We start from the raw sequence: 19,224 nt of genomic DNA on the forward strand, positions 1-19,224 counted from the left end.
TCAAATCTTTGTAGCTCTAAGGATTTAAACCTAGCCAATGAAAGTCAACACAGAAATTACTGTAATCAGTATTGGCACAGCCAATAGTTTTATGAATTCTCCTCCACATCATAGTTTTTATTTGTGTAACCTTTATATTTGCAGAATTAAAAAAAATCACCCTAAGGTTTCAATTTTTTAAAAGTTAACTGCGTAATAGCACAGCAACATCAAAGTTTGCTCCCCAATTATAAGAATCCTTAGAAACTCTGGATGGCAAAAATGTAAGTATACTGTGGATTTCCTTCCATTTACATATGCTGATTAACAGCTCTATTTCTGTTTACACTGAGGTCATTGTGAATTTTGGGATAGACATAAGCTGCAGCAGGATTGGGACACAAGTCTCAAACTATTTCAAATGAACAGCTCTGGATTAAAGATGTGAGAATCTGGCAAAAGCTGCCAGTCCAGCTAGCTCACTAACATGCACAGTTTGTGAGATACTGTTTAGATAAATAAAATTTAATGATGATTAATTCAATGTAATTAGACAATACAAAACAACAATCTCTTACTCTTTCAGACCAATAGGTCTTTTTCCGTCTCCATGTTCTGTTTTTCTCTGTGATATGTTGGCAAATCAAAACCATGAAGAAGTTCTGCATTTGACAGAGATTTCACAATCCTTCAGGCACATATATTTTAAATGTTGGTCTGAGTTTCTACCACGCTCCTTTTTTCTCTATTTCTCTCTAACCTTGCTGACTCAGTAGACTTGCCTGGCCCTGAGAGACCACTTCACACTCAACAAAAACTAAATCTTGATGGGAATTGTGAACTTTTGTTTCACCAGCGGTGTTCGTCCCACATCTGGGAAGTCTGAAATCCCCCATTGAATTGGTGGCATGGCTTTTATTTAAAAATGTACAACAGTTTTTCCCCTTCGTCCCCATTAGAGTGCATTCAAGTTCATGAAGGGTTAAGCCTATTAGAGGCATAGCAACTATAGCACAATTCTTGAGGGATTTATTTCACCACAACTCTGGTTTTGACTAACAGACAGAGGCATTCCATTAGTGTTTCCAAATCTCAGTTATCAAAGGAGTCAACGCCTTTGATGACTGTGGTTCATTAAGGGCTGAGTCCAATTTCCACAGAAGTAAATGAGGAGTTTTTCTGGTGACTTCAATGGACACTGAATCAGGCCCTCTGGCTGTTCAGGAAAGTACACATTTCAACTCCCTGCACCACACAGCCCTGACATTTAATGGGAATCAGAAAATGAAACTAGAAATAAAACCTTTTATTTACAAGATTCAAACAGTAAGTTATTTCTGTGAAGAGAAAAAAAATAATTACTTATAAATTGGGGGCACTATTTACTTTTGATACCGCAGCTCTTGCAGAGTTTGCTTCTCTTATTTATTTATTAAACTGACAGAATTTTCTAAGCAAATGTGCTGTTTACTTAAAAGGAAAGGATTTTATTGTCTGAATATGTTCCCATCTGCAATTTTCTACACCCACACACAAAATTAATCTTCTCTGATTGCAGCCACTCCCTGGCAAAGATCCATGTTATATTTAACACTGGACACCACTTCAAAAATGGAAAGAGAACAGGATTGTTTTCAAAGGCTACATAACAAGATAAGGTTTAGAAAACACCACAATCCTTTGATCTCTGGTACCTTTCTAGTAGCCATCACCCCAAAGTTGGAAGTGACCTTTAATTACCATCACACCTGCCATACAACTCTATTAAAAAACAATTTAGAGGCAACACACAATTTCCAGAAATCCATTTACTAAATATCTGAACAGCATATGTGCTGTACCTTGTGCTTCAGGGTATAAGACGCTCTCTAACTATTAGAGATCAGATGATACTTCAGCAGAGCGGGGAATATTATCTCACATTTGCATACTGTGGGGGTTCTCATATCACCCTCTGAAGCATCTGGTGCTGGCCACTTTCAGGGACAGGGTGCTAAACTAGACGGACCATGGGTATGGCAATTCCTATGTTCCTACCATAGAAATTGGACACAAGATTTTATGCTAAAGCAAGGAGGGCTCTGAGCCTGCTATTGGATTTGCATGGCTGTACCCTGACTTCAGTAAGACTTCATGCACAAAAACTTCAATGAGACTCCAAGGGGCTGTAAGGGTCCCACCACATGGACTCAATTGCAGACTTGGGATGGGAGAAGGAGTGTCTTGATATTTGTCATCATCTTCTATACACCTCACAGTACACATCTAACATACAGCATTGTACTTTGGGGAGAAGGGGTGCATCTTTGATAGATGATAAATAGGGAAGAGAGGCCGTTGCTGGTTAAAAGCTATCAAATCTTTTTTGAAAAAAAAAAAAGTTGAACAGGGCAAATGCCAAACTACTCATACAACAAGAAAATAAGACACACTTCCATTGAGCCAAGAAGCTGTTTCCTTTGTCAGTTATAGTGAGGGCTAATAACAAAGTGTTTCTCTGTAGGGATAAGCCTTCAAAACACCAAAACAAAACAAAAAAAGACAATTCTTCAGCTTTCCTAGAAAAAATTATGTCAACAGTCCTGAAGGGAAACACCCATCTCAAGTGCCAGATAAGTCAAATTAATCCCTTGTGGATCTTCACTGATTTCAGTGCCATTGTACCCATGATAAATTTCAGTCAGACCAGAAAATATAAAATAAATAAATAAACAAACAATCTTTATTCACCTCCATAGCATGTCGTGGAGCAAAGGGAATCAGACATTAGTTTGGCTGCTTGTTACTTACTATCGGTATTGCAGTACTGTATTACAGACAACCAGACAAAATTGCAGCCCCATTGTTCTAGGCCCTGTCCAAACACATAATAAAAGTAGTCCCTGCCATGAAGAATGTACAGTCTAGACAAAAAATGCAGACAAAGCATGGAAGACAGGAAATACTATCGTCAATGAGAAGATGGGGAACTGAGACACAGAGAACTTAAGTAACTTGCCCAAAATCAAAAAGGAGGTCATCAGCAGGGTCCCGAACTGAACCTGGAGCTCCTGAGTCCCAGTTCAGTGCCTTAACCACAAGATCATTTTATGAATTTATAAATCCAATGATAGCACCATGATGCAGGACATGTTAAAAATGCCTATATAGGTAGATCAGGTTTAAACTTTAAAAGTTTTTTAAAAAGTTAGTGAAACCTTTGAAAGGTCAAATACAATACTAAGCATTTATACATAAAATTATAGCACTTTTCCACTGTAGATTTTAAAAATGCCTTACTAGGGCAGTTAAGTACTATCATTCCCATTTTAGAAAAGAGGAGCTGGAACCATAGAGACGTTAAGGATCTTACCTAAGATTACCCAGCAAACCAATGAAACATCTAGAAACAACGTTCAGGTATCATGATTTCCACTCCAGTATCCCGTACATTGGACACTCTCTCTCAAACTGCCACTTCAGCAGCACTTCAGCTCAATCAATTCAGAAAAATGCGCTCTTTCAAGCTCAATATTTCATCTGTACCAGACTGGACTAAAAGCCCAATATGCATTTTAATGAAAGGGCTCATTTAAAAAATATATTCCTCTTGTCACCATCTTTAACCAGCTAAAACTAAACAATTAAAGCTGAAAATGTAGCCTCAGACAACTATAAAACTTCAATAAAGCTTAATTACTGGGCCAAATTCTCCCTTCTGTAACTACATTCATTTAAATTGAGGTCCCTCCCTCAAGGATGCATTTGGCTCTTCACTTGGTGTCATTGCTTAACTTGATCTTGTCATTCATAACTCACTGCAGATTGTCTACCGTGTAAAGCTGTACACCAGAGCAACAGCAGCAATGTTCCTTCCTCATATCAAATGCTGGGAGGGGTCACTATGAAAGGCTGGGCAAATCTTTGGTTAGCAGATCACAGACCTGGGCAAAAATACTTGGGTTTACATTTCATTACACGCTTAGTCCAAGTTTGTTAAAAGAGTCTCAGAGGACTGAAAGCCTGTTCAGAGAAACTAAGGCAAGTTTTGAGCAAAATCCTCCTCTCCTTGTGAATTTACAGTGGTCAATCAACTATTATCATATGACAGCATGCAATTTATCCAATACATCAATACCAGCATGTCACTTCAAACATCGACCCATGTACAGCATAGAATGACCTGTGAATGTTTGACTACTGGTCCACGCATGGTCAGATGTATCCTTCCAACTGCTAGGTATGCTGTAATGAAGCTTTCACTGCTCCAGGAAGATCTGACACAGCCTACTGGGAGGTGGGGGAAGGTGAGAGGGGACCACAATGGCTTGAGCACACCCAGTAGAATGGCCACAGCCAGTAGCTCCCTAAAACCTTCCACCCTCCACATAGAAGAGGACCGGAGTAAGTACCATCACCTTTGCACAGGCAACATTCCTTAACAGAGTCTTGGAGTCATTTTTAGACCCTCCTCACATTCTTAGCAGGGGTGACTTCTAATGGATCACTGTTGATGTACTCTGGGTGCTGGTTGTGTCTCCCTAACAGTGGCAGTGCTTGTTCTGACAGACACACTGCATGCTGAGGAGCAAGATTCCCCTCCACATAAGCCATGCCACTTCCCACCATGTGGTTCTCGCTTAAAAATAAAAACAAACAATAAAACCTTTATCTGATTGGGCTTGACATAGTTCTTCCATGGCCAATGTACCACTGGAGAACAAGACTGTGCTCCCTCATCTGCCAGCGTAACAGCAATACAGACCTGCAGGTATCTTCTTACTCCCCAGAGCCATGACCTGAAGGCTATTATGTGGTTGCCAACATTTTAGATGGTGGTCCTTTTAGAGCACTCTTCAAAAAAAAAAAAAAAAAAGCGACTGGTTCTTTTGCATTGTTCAATTTGGTAAACAAATATATAATCTTATTTTTAAAGAGAGTTTTGCTTAATATACATTAAAACCAAAAAAGGGAGCAGCCCTGAGAGTTAAACAAGAAAACTGACATTCTTCAGGATGTTGCAACACGCACAAGCTTGGCTGAGACATTGAAATAAACAGCAATAGATGGTGGGTTCCCCTGTCTGATTGCCTTAAGGTAATTCATACTAAGAGCTCATAAATTGAATGTTGACTGTAACATTAGGTAAAGACATCACAACCCCAACTCCATTACCACCATTCTAGAAGGAAGAAAAATTACTTATCTATTAATTAGAGGTCTCTGAATACATTCTCCACATAAATACACTTTTTATGCTACTAAGACTGAGGGAATCTAAGGTCATAATATTCAAAGGAAAACAATGTATATGTTCCAGAACAGTGAATTTATTCTGGCCTTGACTCAGCAAGGTATGTGAGTACATACCTAACTTGAATGGAATTTCTCCATGTGCTTAAAGTCAATGGGACTACTCACATGCTTAGCCTTGGGCATATGCTCAATTGCCTTGCTGAATCAGAGCCCAGCTATCATGTAGCGGTAGCCAAACAAATCCTGAATAAATCCCAAATACAAGCAGAGAAATTGCCATCAGCAATGCATATATTTTAGAGAAAACAAGGAGGTTTTAATAGCTCCATAAATTTTGTTGCAGATTAGCCCAGTCCTGCATTCTTTATGCACGCTAAAACTCCTGAAAAGTAATCTCAATCCTTACTCAGGCAAACATATGTCTCTTCTGAAGTCAGTGGAAGTTTTATTTGAGTTAGGATGACTGGGTTTGGCCAACGAGAAATATCAAAGATGTGTATCAAAGGTTCCTGGAACATGAACTGAGGGAGATATTTTGTCTCTTCCTTTTGGAAACAACTAATTCAGTTGATGAATGTTCTTAAAAATCATAAGTACTCCTAAAACCCTCAAGATGCACTTGATAAGAACATCAAATGTTATACCCATTAGCTATTTTAAACAGCACTTTGGAATTTGAATGTACGACGGGAGGGAAAAAAACAGTTTAAAAGTTCCAAGAAACACAAATCTATGCATAATTTGTTTTTTATTTTCAAGAAGTTTCATTGAATTGCTTCAGCTTCTCCTCCCTTTTGTTATCTCAAAGAACGCCTAGTCTAAGAATCTGAAAATGCAAGTCTTTGTCAGATTTCAGCCCTGGGAATCTGTTGCCTGTTTTAAAATTCTGATGTAAACATCTGAGGCTGTATAAACCAGTTTCTGGAACTACAGACTTGAGACAACTGCTTACATCACAAAAAAAATTCTTCCAAGGCCCACTTGCATTAATGTGCTGAAGGCTTGGGTGAAAATCTCCTTTTGTACACTAAGCACAGCTCACTAGCTCCATTACTTCTCATTAGCAATAATTCTGTGGGCCACTGAGAAGTACTAATTTGGGGTAAAATTTGCCTCTGTTCAGAGGACAAGCACAAGCCTATGTACCATTTAAGTCCCCTTTAAGCCCTCTTTTGAGGAATTAAAATGGGCTTGATGCACCTGGTTCTGGGCTGAATTTTACACTTTGTGAAATATGAGTACATGAAACAAACAATACATTAAAAAAATATATCTATATCTATATATCTATATATATAGATAGATAGATATATCTCAAGGCCCCAGCCTCATAGAAATCACATAATGTATTGTGTTCAACATGTGTAGGTTAGTTTAATGTATAAATAATCCATAACAGATGTCAATCCTGTAAAGTGTATTTTGTAATACTAGTGTAGCCTAGTTTATAGCCCTTTGGTATTACATTTACGCTAAGAAGAGAAGAAAGACCACACCTTTTGGGTGAATTATAAAGTGTGTGGATTAGTAAGGTCCTACTATGCTATTTATAAAAGTCATTATGTAAATCAATAGTACACCCCTACTTGGTTTGCTGGATTTATTTCTCACTACTCAATCAAAAAATAAATGGACCAAAACACAGCAGCAAAAGAAAGGGTACACAAATGGGTGACAAAAGCCATTACAGGCACAGAGAGACTTCCACAGGATTCCATCACAGGAGAGATAATAAGAGCTATACAAAACAACAAAAGGTATCAAGAAGACAAATCAGGTGCTCAAGTTTACCTTCTCTCATAATACAGGAGCAGGAGTACATTCAATGGAGCTCAAAGGCAATACATTGAGACCTGAGAAAAGGAAATAATCAATTTGTAGACCTCTCAGCCACAAGGTACCATTGAGGCGATGACCTTAGCAGAAACCGAAGAAGGATTAGAACACGTAAACATCCCCATTATAATAAGGCTAGGCTATATCTACTGTGACAAAGTTCCTCCTCTACCTTGGTGGGTCCTGCGCTTGTTGGTGGATTTGCTTGCCTCGCAGATTCACCCTGTGGGTTGGGAAACAGCCCAGAGACCTTGCCCTCTGGTAGAAGTCACAGTCCAGGTCAATTCCTCCTGTGTTTGATCAGGAATTGGGAGGTTTGGGGGGGAACCCGGGCCCGCCCTGTACTCCGGGTTCCTGCCCAGGGCCCTGTGGACTGCAGCTGTCAAGAGTGCCTCCTGGTTCAGTTGTGCGACAGCTACAATTCCCTGGGCTACTTCCCCATGGCCTCCTCCCAACCCCTTCTTTGTCCTCACCACCGGACCTTCCTCCTGATGTCTGATAACGCTTGTATTTCTCAGTCCTCCAGCAGTATGCCTACTCACTCTCAGCTTCTTGCACGCCTCTTGCTCCCAGTTCCTCACATGCACTTCTGCTCCCTGGCTCCCTTTGGCCTGACTGGAGTGAGCCCTTTTATAGCATCAGAGGGGCCTTAATTGGAGTCAGGTGCTTAACAGCCTCACCTGACTCTTAGGTTAATTGGAGGTCAGGTGTTCTCATTAGCCTGAAGCAGCGCCTGCTCTGGTCACTCAGGGAACAGAAAACTGCTTATCCAGTGGCCAGTATATCTCCCTTCTACTACTCTGCTGGTCACAACTGGCCTGGGTCTATCACACTATGCTAGCACTTTTATTGCTATAACTTATGTCATTCAGGGGTGTGAAAACCCCGCACTGCTCTGAGCAACATAAGTTACGCCAACAGAAGCGCCAGGGTGGACAGCACTCTATTGGCAGCAGATGCTCTCCCACCGACATAGCTATTGCCGCTCGTTGGCGGTGGTTTCATTATGTTGATGGGAGAGCTCTCTCCCTTCACCACAGAACAGCTAAACGAGCGATCTCATAGCCACAGAGCTGCATCCACACAGCTATACCTCTACACGCTCACTAGTCGGGAGGGGTAGCTCAGTGGTTTGAGCATTGGCCTGCTAAACCCAGGTTGTGAGTTCAACCCTTGAAGGGGCCACTTAGGTATCTGGGGCAAAAATCTGTCCAGGGATTGGTCCTGCTTTGAGCAGGGGGTTGGACTAGATGCCCTCTTGAAGTCCCTTCCAATCCTGATATTCTATGATTCTATAGTGTAGACATGGCCTAAAGAGGCTATAGAATACAAACAGCTATAAACCAACCCTCAGCTGACTGGGGTTAGAAAGAAACATCCACTACTGGAAGGTTAATTCAGCATTGTACATAATAAGATTTTTACGCCTTCCTCTGGAGCAACCAGTATGGCTGCTATTAGGTGAAAGATATTGGATTGGTGGGCCACTGGCTGCCCTGCTATAATAATTCCATGCATCTACCCACGGGTTCGCTGAAGAGTGGACATATGGAAGACACATTGTGGAATTAATTGTGTGTTTGGAGCTTGGTTAACAAGCAACATAATTATCAGGGTTTTTAATTTCATGTCGAAAACAACATAGTGGCCTAGGGCAGTGAGCATACACTGTGCTCTCTGGCCTAAGCCTCCCAGGTGAGTTAAGTAATGACTGAACTTGTCTCACACTAAATGGTGTCAGAGGCATGGTTGAACCAGAAGGGTGGAGTTCACCACTATTCTAACCTCTGGTGAACTCTTCAATGCAGCTCTAACAACATCACTTAAGGCTTTTTCTTTCTCCTTCTTGAAACCTTAATTAAAATCAAGCAGTGAAAGAGCAAAGGAATGTGACACTAACATTTATTTTCAATACCCTTTTCTCCTACTTAGCAAGGGAAAGAAAAGCCTTTAAACAAAAAATGTACAACATGAGAATTTCCACATATGCATTTCCAGTGAAGTTTGCCTGTAACTGTGCAAGGTACTATGTAAGGGCTCCACCTTACAAACACATATGCACATGAGTACCTCCAACTGAGTAGTAGTCCTTGATGTCAACAGAATCATTTATGTAAGGAATAGGGTGTGTAAGCAATTGCAGGGTTGGGCCAAGTCTTGCAAACCTAGGTCTTGCTCACCCCAGTAATCGAAGTTGAAGCTGATACGTCAATCTTTTACATACTTAAGCCATTTTCTTGAGTCCAACGTGGAAAGGGAGACTAGCAAAGAAAGAAAGTTAGCACATTGATGTTCTAATATGGTTCTGGAGACTAACGGCCCATGCCCACTGCTGCAAGATGGAGATAGAAATCCTATGATCCTACTTTTATTGAATGAGTTTTCATGACCTGACTTACCATGGGTGGTAGGAGGGTGAGGAGGAGGGGCAGGCAGAAGGTTCATAACTCTACAGTGATCAGAAGTATGCAACTCTTGAGTTACAGCTAAAAATAAAAAAATAAATAAATGAAAAGTCAATGCGGGTCTACAGCTAAAGCCAAAAATCTGATATTGGTGTGGAACCCATTAAGTACTCACTCTACAGTCTCAATAATTTAAGAGAAATTTCCTGGGAGGAACAGGAGGTTGTAGAATCTAGGAGGAAACACTAGTAATCCCCTATGTCCTTAGGTACCCTGTTAGGTCACAAAGGTAGCTGGTCGGAATAGCCATTGTGAGCAAAACCGTCAGAGAGTAACTTTCTCTTTTTGTGAATTGCTCATGAACTGATCCAAATTTCCATAACTAAAATTAGGATGATGATATTTCTCTATGCTGAATATTGGATAGCTGGTAAAATTACTCGTATTCAAGTGAGTTCAGCAGCAATTAATCAGAACTATGCAGTACAAACCTTCAAATTAACATCAAGTTGACTGAGCCTGCTAAAAAGAAATACTGTGTAGTTGGATTATTTTTATTTACCTTCTTATCTTTAAGGCTTTAGAGTTCACATGGGCAGGGGTGATACACCCACCCCTACTCCCTACCCCACATAGGCAGGGGTGAGACACATAGACTCCCATATGTCTCTTTCACATGGGGAGGAAGGGGTTTGACCAACCGACTCGACCCTCCTTGCCTGGTCCTCTCCACCCTCCATGCCTAGCTGGCCTCCAGGACAGACCTGCTTCTCCTGGTACCTGGTGACGCGTCTTTCCGAGGCAACAAGTGTGTGTGTGTGTGGGGGGGGGCAATGCAGGGTCACATATCCCCCCTCCCCACATTTCTGCAAGGGTTCATAACAGAATGTGGCCAGCAGCAACCTTGTGGGAGGGAAGGGACGGAAGCTGCTTCCAGCCATGGGGCAGGGGGGGAAGAGTCCTGGCCGTGTCTTTACAGGGCTCATCTCTTCTCCCCCTCCTGCCCCACACCCCTCACGTGGCTGGAAGCAGCTTCTCCTTTCCTGCCCGCACAGTGTCAAAAGGCAGTTAACACCTCCAGGCTACTGCTGGCCACTGACATAACCCAGCCACTTCCGGATACTGTGCAGGCAGGAAGGGGTTAAGCCTTAAGGATGCATTGTGCACCAGGGCCAAGGGAAACTGACTGCAGGGGCTTCAATAAACCCGTCCAGAGATACAAACTTAGATACAAAATAAAAGCTGCAAACCAGCAAAGCACTTATGTGCATGCTTTAATTTTAACAGTCAGGTGGCTCAGCAGGAGAATCTATCTAGGGGACGCGCGCTCACTGGGGGCAAGAGCAGGAACAGGCTGGAAATAGCTTCCCGCCCCAACTCCAGAGCTTAGCTGAGAGGCTTCCCTGTGCCAGCGCTATGCGGGCCTTTGGTACATGCAGGGCTCGGCTCCTCTTGACCAGTGCCCTGGGCCGGAGGGTCTTGGGCTCTGTCCCGGCCAAGCCAGCGACAGTGGGGGAAGGAAGGAGCCTGCCAGCCAGGTTGTTGGTAAGCTGAGTGCTGGCCCTGTGAATGGCTCTAACCTGGTCTACTATTACCTTATTTCATGAGCACCTAATTTACCCTAAAAACTAAAAAGGAAGAACTTCATAAAGGAATGGGGTCACGTTATCCGATATCAAATTGTTGAACTTGTAAAAAGACAATGGAAAGGGCACAAAAATGGAAATAAGATGACTGGGGGAGGTGGGTGGAGTTAAAATAAAAGCCCCCAGGAGCACATCATATATTCATAGTTCTTGAATCATTAAAGCTCTGCATGACAGCTGTCATCAGCCCTGGAATGGCAAACTGGCTCATTTTTAAGCAGGAGTCAAAGTGGTTAAGCCCTAGGACAAATAACTTGAAAATCTAGGCATAAGTCTGATCTCAGAAAGTTTAAAGGAATGCAGACTGCCCAAAAACACAGCAGCTGTTTGTTTTTTCTGCTACCTTTCCAAGGTTCATGTCTGGAGTGAGGATAAACAGTTCTGAAAAAAAAGTTATGTGGAGTTCAGACTTTAAGAAAATAAAACATCAGACTAACATTTCTTACAGAGATATTTTTAAAAAATCCTAAATTATTCAACTGTGTTAAATTTTTAGGTATGGCACAGAGGAACTGAGAGATGGATGGCTTAAGGCTTCAACATATTAAATACTTCTGAATTAGTTTGCATTTTCAAAAGGTTGGACCACTGAGGTTTCCTTGAGCAATATTCCTCCAAGAAAGGTTTCAGATTTATTTAATAATATGAAATTACACTACTTACAATACACACACTTTAATAAACTGACAAGTTAAAGAGCCGAAGTTGATGCCTTACAGAACTGCCTAGAGTAGTTTCTATCAATTTTGTGACTATCATATTCATAAGTTAATTTGTGTTGTGTCTACTTATGCTTTCACTTCTCTCTCTTTCTCTTCTCACCTCTCAACAATTCAGTATGAGTTAAACCAAATAAGCAAACTACTTCAGGTAGGAGAACAACAGGAAATTAACATCGCTTGATATGTTCTTCAAAGTTTGCTTTTTCATATGAAGAGCTTTACTTTCATCCACATTTACGGGGACAAAACCTTGAATAAAGAAAACATTTTAAAGAGGTACAAAGGGGCCAGTTTTGCAAACCCTTACTGTAGTCAGTGAGACTCTTGCATTGAATAAAGGTTGGCCATATTGGGGCCTATGCTATTACGGATGCTCAGAAATAACACTGCACTTCAAGACCCACTGTGAATTTCTAGGCCTGGATATATCAACTGTCCTTGCATTCAAAAGAAGGAGTTCCCTATAGACCTGAGTGTGGAAAGCATCACAAGAACAGTGGCCTGAACTAAGTGAATTCTTATCTAGAGAGGTCTACAGCTGTAGCCAAATCTGCTGTTATCAGTTCAGTATGTAAAGCGGAGAATGATAAACAACTCCATTGTGCCTTTAAGGCACAATCCTATGCTGGGGATATGGTGGATAAACACACCCTAGTAAAACCCAGGAAAGGTATCATGTTATAAAGAGGGCAAGAGTGCATAGCAGCGATTCCATTCTGCACCCTGCCAGTGCTGCTCTGTCCTGTGTGTGGGCAGACAGGGATGTCAGGCAGAAAGACGGTCACTAGCATGCCTAGACCCCCACCGCACCCTTCCTTGCCCACTGTGGAGAGGCTAGTACTGGCAGAAAGAGGCCACTGCTGGCAGAATCTCTACCCTGGTGCAATTCTTGTTTTGAGGACAGTGTAAAGACCACATTATGCCCAATCTCTCCACGGGAACTCCTGCCACCTTACAAAGGCAGGATATGCTCACACCAATTTTTTTGTTACAGTAAGATCACATTACAGTGTTGCTTTCCCCAAGAATCGCTCACTAAATTAATTAAATATTAGCAACTGTAATAAACAGATAGCTAAGGGTTAATGTTCTTTTACCTGTAAAGGGTTAACAAAGGGAACCAAACACTTGACCAGAGGACCAATCAGGAAACAAGACTTTTTCAAATCTGAGTGGAGGGAAGCTTTGGATGTGAGTTCTTTGTTCTTTGTCTTGGTTCGGTGACCCTCTCGGCTTTGAGAGTGATCTTTCTATCTCCAGGTTTTCTAATCTTCTGTTTCCAAGTTGTAAGTAGAAGGATAGTAAGACAATAGGTTTATATTGTTTTTTTTTTTGTATTTACATGTGTGTAGTTGCTGGAATGTGTTAAATTGTATTCTTTTTGGATAAGGCTGTTTATTCATTTTTTCCTTTAAGCAATTGACCCTGTATATTGTCACCTTGATACAGAGACCATTTTATGTCCTTTTTCTTTCTTTTTATATAAAGCTTTCTTTATAAGACCTGTTTAAGTGTTTTTCACTGGTTAAGGCTAAGAAACAAAGGGAGGGGGAAAATCTCTTTGTGTTAGATTTACTAAGCCTGACTTTGCATACCCTCTGGGTGAGGGGGGAGAGAGATTAGATCTCTCGGTACTTGTGTTTCAAGGACTTGAAGCAGGGAGTATCCTAGGGTCCCCAGGGGGGGAAATCTGGGAGGAGGTAAAGAGGGGGAAGGGAAATGGTTTATTCCCCTTTGTTGTGAGAGTCAAGGAATCTGGGTCTTGGGGTCCAATGGGAAGGTTTGGGGGGACCAGAGGGTATCAGGCCCTAAAATTCCTGATTGATGGCAGCGATATCAGATCCAAGCTGGTAATTAAGTTCGGAGGTTTCATGCTAGCTTCTCACGTTCTGAACTCTAAGGTTCAGACCCGAGTAGGAAAGTTATGACAACAACCAGTGACAAATCAACTTCGAAAAGCCAGAGTGCAAGTTCAGGTTTATATAAAAGGAACCCAACGTTTGGAATCTCAACCAATTACTTGTTCCTGCCAGAGTGGGATGGAAATCACATGAGAACAGGCTCCCTCTCATGAGATTTCTGCTACTTCCTAACCCTTCTCATGTGGTATTACAGGAGTACTTCTTACAGACCCAGGCTGAACCTGTAAAAGCAGAAAGTACACTGTGAAAGTGAAAATACCATGAGGGGAAAAAAAGTTCAGTTTTTTCAAACCTCTAAAGTTCAGCTCAGCTTTGGTTAAAGTTTTGAGAAAAGGCTGGAGTTAGTTCTTGCTTCATCTGAATATGTTCACCCATTCCTTCTATAAAACTTATATCCTGATGAAAAGTATACGTGCCTTTTTCAAGTGACTAGGACATGCTCAAAGCTGAAGTCAGGCTTATTGGTCAGAGCTCGAGTCACAGACCAGATGCCAGAGCCCAGGGTCAGAGCTGAAGTTAGAGGTCAAGAATCAGAGCCAAGAGTCAGAACAGGCTGGGGCCAAGACAGGTACAGGGCTGAGAACAAGCAGGCATAGGAGCTATCGCAGCCAGGGAACTGCTGCTGGCCTTAAGAGGGGATCAGCTGACTCTTTACACCAATCAGACAGCCTACCACAGGCCAGCTGTGCTTGCTAGGTTGCCCAGAGACTAGCTCTGCTGCAGGCCCTCCTCCCCTGACACCTTTATACCATATAGAAACACAGGGCCGGTCCAACCATTTAGGCACCTAGTGGTTGGGGGTGCCTAAAAGCCCGCTCAGGCGAGGAGGTGGAGTGGAGGGGGGCGCGGGGAGGGCCGCCCGCAATAACGGGGTGGGGGGGCGCACAGGGGAACCGCTCCCAGCCCCAGATCACCTCCACTCTGCCTCCTCCGCTGAGCACACAGCCCCTGCTCTAAGTCTCCTCCAATTGGCGCGGCAAGCCTGGGAGGGGAGGAGAATTAGAGCAGCGCCAGCGTGCTCAGTGGAGGAGGCGGTGCCAAGGTGAACTGGGGTGGGCTCCTCAGGCAGGGTTAGCTGGGTGGGAGGGTGACACAAGGTGGAAGGTTTGCCTAGGGCCTTAAAAGCCCTATCTTGGGGAGGGCTCCTCAGCCACAGGCAACACACAAACAGCTGTAAGGCTACCATCACAAGAGCAACGTAGGGGGCATGGCAGAGATAAGAAGGGCATGTCAGGGGCAGAGCCACAGCATGCAGCACCACAGAGATTCCAAGCAACGCTGCAGCCTGTAGGCAGCCTGGGGTCTCTGCCCCCAAAGGAGAGGGCACCAGGATGGCTTTAAAGCTTCAGAGAGACAGCACCAAAACTCACCCCTTATCTTTAACATGAAACTAAAATCCATGGTGATAAGCTGAGCCTCTAAACATCTCGCACCCAGAAGAATGTAGTTCCTTCAGTAGACAGTGCATGTGACACTAATGAACACAACTTTTAGTCTTTACTGCCTTGCCCTGCTACTTTCACTGTTCCCCAGGGGCTGACTTAAGAGAAGCAGATGGACCTTACAATTAAAATGTAATTGCACACAGCAGGTAATAAAAAATAAACACTCACGGAACTTCTTTGATTCCACAGGCACAAATAAACTTCACCTGCTGAAAAATGAATTACAACCTTTCATCTAACGAGCAGCTTAATGGAATGGCATCGGAATAAAGGAGAGAAAAAAGCCAGTCCTCGATGATTTTACAGAACACATTATATACTTACATAATGCTGGTCTCACTATCTGGGAGCATCAATTTGCAACATACAGTAAAAGCGTACAGAATCATAATGTAAGTAGAGGCTATAGTCAGGCACTTACAGCAAATCAATAACCATATTTTACTTAGACTTCAGGTGGCAGATGGTCTACCACAATCAAGAAATGACAGAACATATAAGTTGAAATGTCTATGTTCGTTAGATACATTCCTGAAAGCATTGTGCCCTTGATCTATGATGACTTTTACAGGCAGATGACAGGTCAACCATAAAAGTATGTTATTTTAAAGGTCACAGCACTGGCAAAACTGCTATCACTATTGTGGGCAAGGAGGGCTCTGCCTTTGAAGTTTGAGCTGTTAGGATAAAAGGCTCCTCTATGGACAAAGTGAATGCAAAAATAAATAAGCAAAAGAATAATGTAATTTTAAAGGGATAGCATAAGTTAACCCCTACATCCCCAATGCAGTCAAAGGTATGATCAGAATTTCCAGTAAAAGTTACTAAAATTAACAGATTTGGACAGCTGGCCACTGAAAATAACACAGAACATTTATAAAACTGCATCCTAGGACAAGACTATTGTTACAACCATGCCGTTACAATAAAAAAAAAACAGGAGGGAAGACTGGTACTGAAAGCATAGGTTTGGGAGTCCGGAGGAGTAGGCCATAATCCAGGCTCTGACACAGATTTGCTTTGTGAAGTAGGACAAGCCACACAGGCTGGGATTTTCAAAAATACCTACATGAGCTAGGTATCCAATTCCCATTGGAAGTCAATGAGATTTAGATGCTCAACTCTTTTAGGTACTTTTGAAAATCTCACCTTTAAAACACTGCCTCGATTTCCCCAACTGTAAAATCAGGGTAATTCCTCTCTACTCAGACACATATTTTAAGGCCTAATTCACTGAGACTTCCTCATATGCAAGGTACTGTACTATAGAAAGGAACAGTTTAAAAACAACAAACAACAACAAAAGGAATCTCCCACTGTTAGATTTATTTGGAATTTATGGCCACGTGGTAATTAATGTAAGCATGCTGTAATCCTTTAAGCATTGTGTCCAAGCACACGTGCGCACACACACACACACACACACACACACACACACTTTTAAACAGATAGATAGATATTCACACACACACAACTTGCATACTACATAATATCTTTTGGTTTTATTGATGGGAACTCTTTTGGCATCTGGATTATGGTACTCAGAAGCCTGTGTTTAGGAATTTACTGAGTAGTTGCATTATATACATACACATACAATAAATGTATTATTATTGCTGAAAAGGCCCTAAGAGAAATATAAACAAAGTTGCTTTCTATTCTATTTTAAATCTAGACAAAAATAGCTGCCATAACACCAGTTACTTCTGCTCTTGTTGACTGGAGAGGAGAGCTCACAAATGGAGATGGGTTTGTGCAGATTATCCACCCACAGTGTTTTACACAAACAGGAGTTCAGAGAAGATGCCATGGAACTGTGATGGCCAAGGGCTTTGTACAGTCTATGAGCCCTGATGGTGTTCTCAGGTGATACTGCAATAGAGATCAGTAACAGAAATAATAACCATGTGATCTCTACACCCTGCCCCATGTCCTAAGGGAGCCATGGTGCCAGGGAAGAGCACTGTGAAAACACAATCCCTCAACTGGGTTGGGTCTACCATTCCCTGCCAATTTCCAGGATCTGTGGGGTTTGGCCACCACCTACCCCCTTCAGTTCCTTAATAGAACCCCAATCCCACTCCCACTAGTTAGAAACTCAGTAAAGTGAATATCAGCATTTCCTGGTCTTCTGCAGATACTGGGAGAAAGGAGTTATTATCTGAACCTTAACAGAGAAGGTAGTAATTAAGATTTTCATATATATGAATATATATTGCTCCAGCACATGATAAACAAGGAAAGGGTTGCTTAAATACAGGCTTCTTTTCCTTGATGGAAAACTTTATCTTCTACCTACCCGAAATAAATGCAAATGACTATTATGGAAAAATGAAAGGTATAGGATCATTTTCTGTGGTGCAGTAATTTGTTTCTCCAAATCTTTCCTATGATGTACAAGGTTGCATTTAGAAGATGAAGGAATAAAAATGATTAACAAGAAGTGAATACATGACTTCTGATAGAAAGTGCTTAGGAACTTCTCACCCATCATTAAAAAGAAAGAACGAACCACTATCACACTGGGCGAGATCAGAGCTTAACAGCCAACAGAACACACATTCAATCCCTGAGATCATTTTCCTGAAATAGAAAACTACATATGTTTCTCAAATTTCACATCAAGCCACTGCATAGCCCAAACGGCAGGGAACAGCAGAGCCAAGCCTGCTTTCAGGCTTGTGGGAGTAAGCACCAGAAAACAAGATGATTCTTTCACATCACCACATTCCTCATTTGCTATCTAAACTTACAAACACCCCTGTTGAACAGAATTTGTAGCAGGGCTGCTTATCAAGCAGTCTTTACTTTGTCAAATTAAGACACATTGCCTCGGATTAGTGAGACTCCTTGAGTTCAAAATGACTTCATGCTTGGCTTAGAGTTCAGTGTCTCTGTGGCAAGCTGCCAGTAATACATCTACTACAGCTCCTTCCCCCACTCCTTTTCTATACTGACCTAGCTGACTTTTTCCTAAAGGCAAACAAGCACAATACAAATTTAAGGGCCTGGCTCTGTCACTGTTAATTAAGAGCCCAAAGACCTTTTTTTAAAAATCTTTATAGAAGTAACCATTTACATTAAGATGTGAATGTAAATCCTTGAAACATATTGAGAGAGCGTATTTAAAGGTGTTAAAAACTTGGAATGCAATTTCATTCCACTGTACAGCTATAGCTAGACATTACTAAAGCCCTACTAAGAGGAAAGATGTGAAGATCATTTGGAAAACACATCAGTTTCTCTTGCTAATGTTTTGTAAAGGACATTTGTACAATAACAATAGCTAGCATTTTTTGTTTGCCTGTATGCTTCCTGGCAAACATTCACAATACATGTTAACAATTTTTATAACCAAGACAAACAGCACTCCTGCAGACCATTTAGTAACTAGAGCCTCCTAGGACACAATCTTTTAAAGGGACATGTCCACCTGAAATCTAGTCAATTTCTAAAAATGAGTTAAGTCATGTCCTGTACTGCACCTGTCCTTGAGGCCCCAATTTGTGTGTGTATACAATCATATTTTCCTATTTTAAAGCATGTTTCTCTCCCCTCTTGCTGTGCATACAGAAAGAAGTGGAAAGTAACTGCCTATAAAAGGAGAAAACAGTGAAACTGGTTATATACAAATTGGTATCAAATGCACAAAGTAAACAAGCTGCATAACTAGTAATAACTATTCCTCTTTAATTTCCTTTAATTTTTCAGTTATAGACATCTTAGATGCTAGCTGTAATAGTAATAAGTGCAAACTTTCAGACACAGTGTGATTTTTAAGTTGACAATTTCCCTTTAAAGTTTTGATTCTTTCTTCAAACAGCCATGATACTGGCATAGAAAGAAACAGGAATAAAATGAACTTAATATAAACTTTTTAAAAGATGAGAGGAAAATCTGGAACATGGACAGAGACAAAACCTCTTTGCAGGGAGGTCTCAATTCTGCTCCCACTGAAACCAATGACAAAAATCTCAAATGATGTTGATGGTAGCAGGATTGTGACCATAAAACAGACATTCACTGCCAGGGTA

General features: G+C 41.6%; 1 protein-coding gene across 3 annotated transcripts in view; it reads right to left on the minus strand.

The window, feature by feature from the left end:
• The window catches only part of FGGY (FGGY carbohydrate kinase domain containing), a 201,323-nt gene that overhangs the window by 128,287 nt on the left and 53,812 nt on the right, over positions 1-19,224 (minus strand). The window lies entirely within an intron of this gene.

Source organism: Gopherus flavomarginatus, chromosome 7 (assembly GCF_025201925.1).
Source record: "Gopherus flavomarginatus isolate rGopFla2 chromosome 7, rGopFla2.mat.asm, whole genome shotgun sequence".
Taxonomy (NCBI): domain Eukaryota; kingdom Metazoa; phylum Chordata; order Testudines; family Testudinidae; genus Gopherus; species Gopherus flavomarginatus.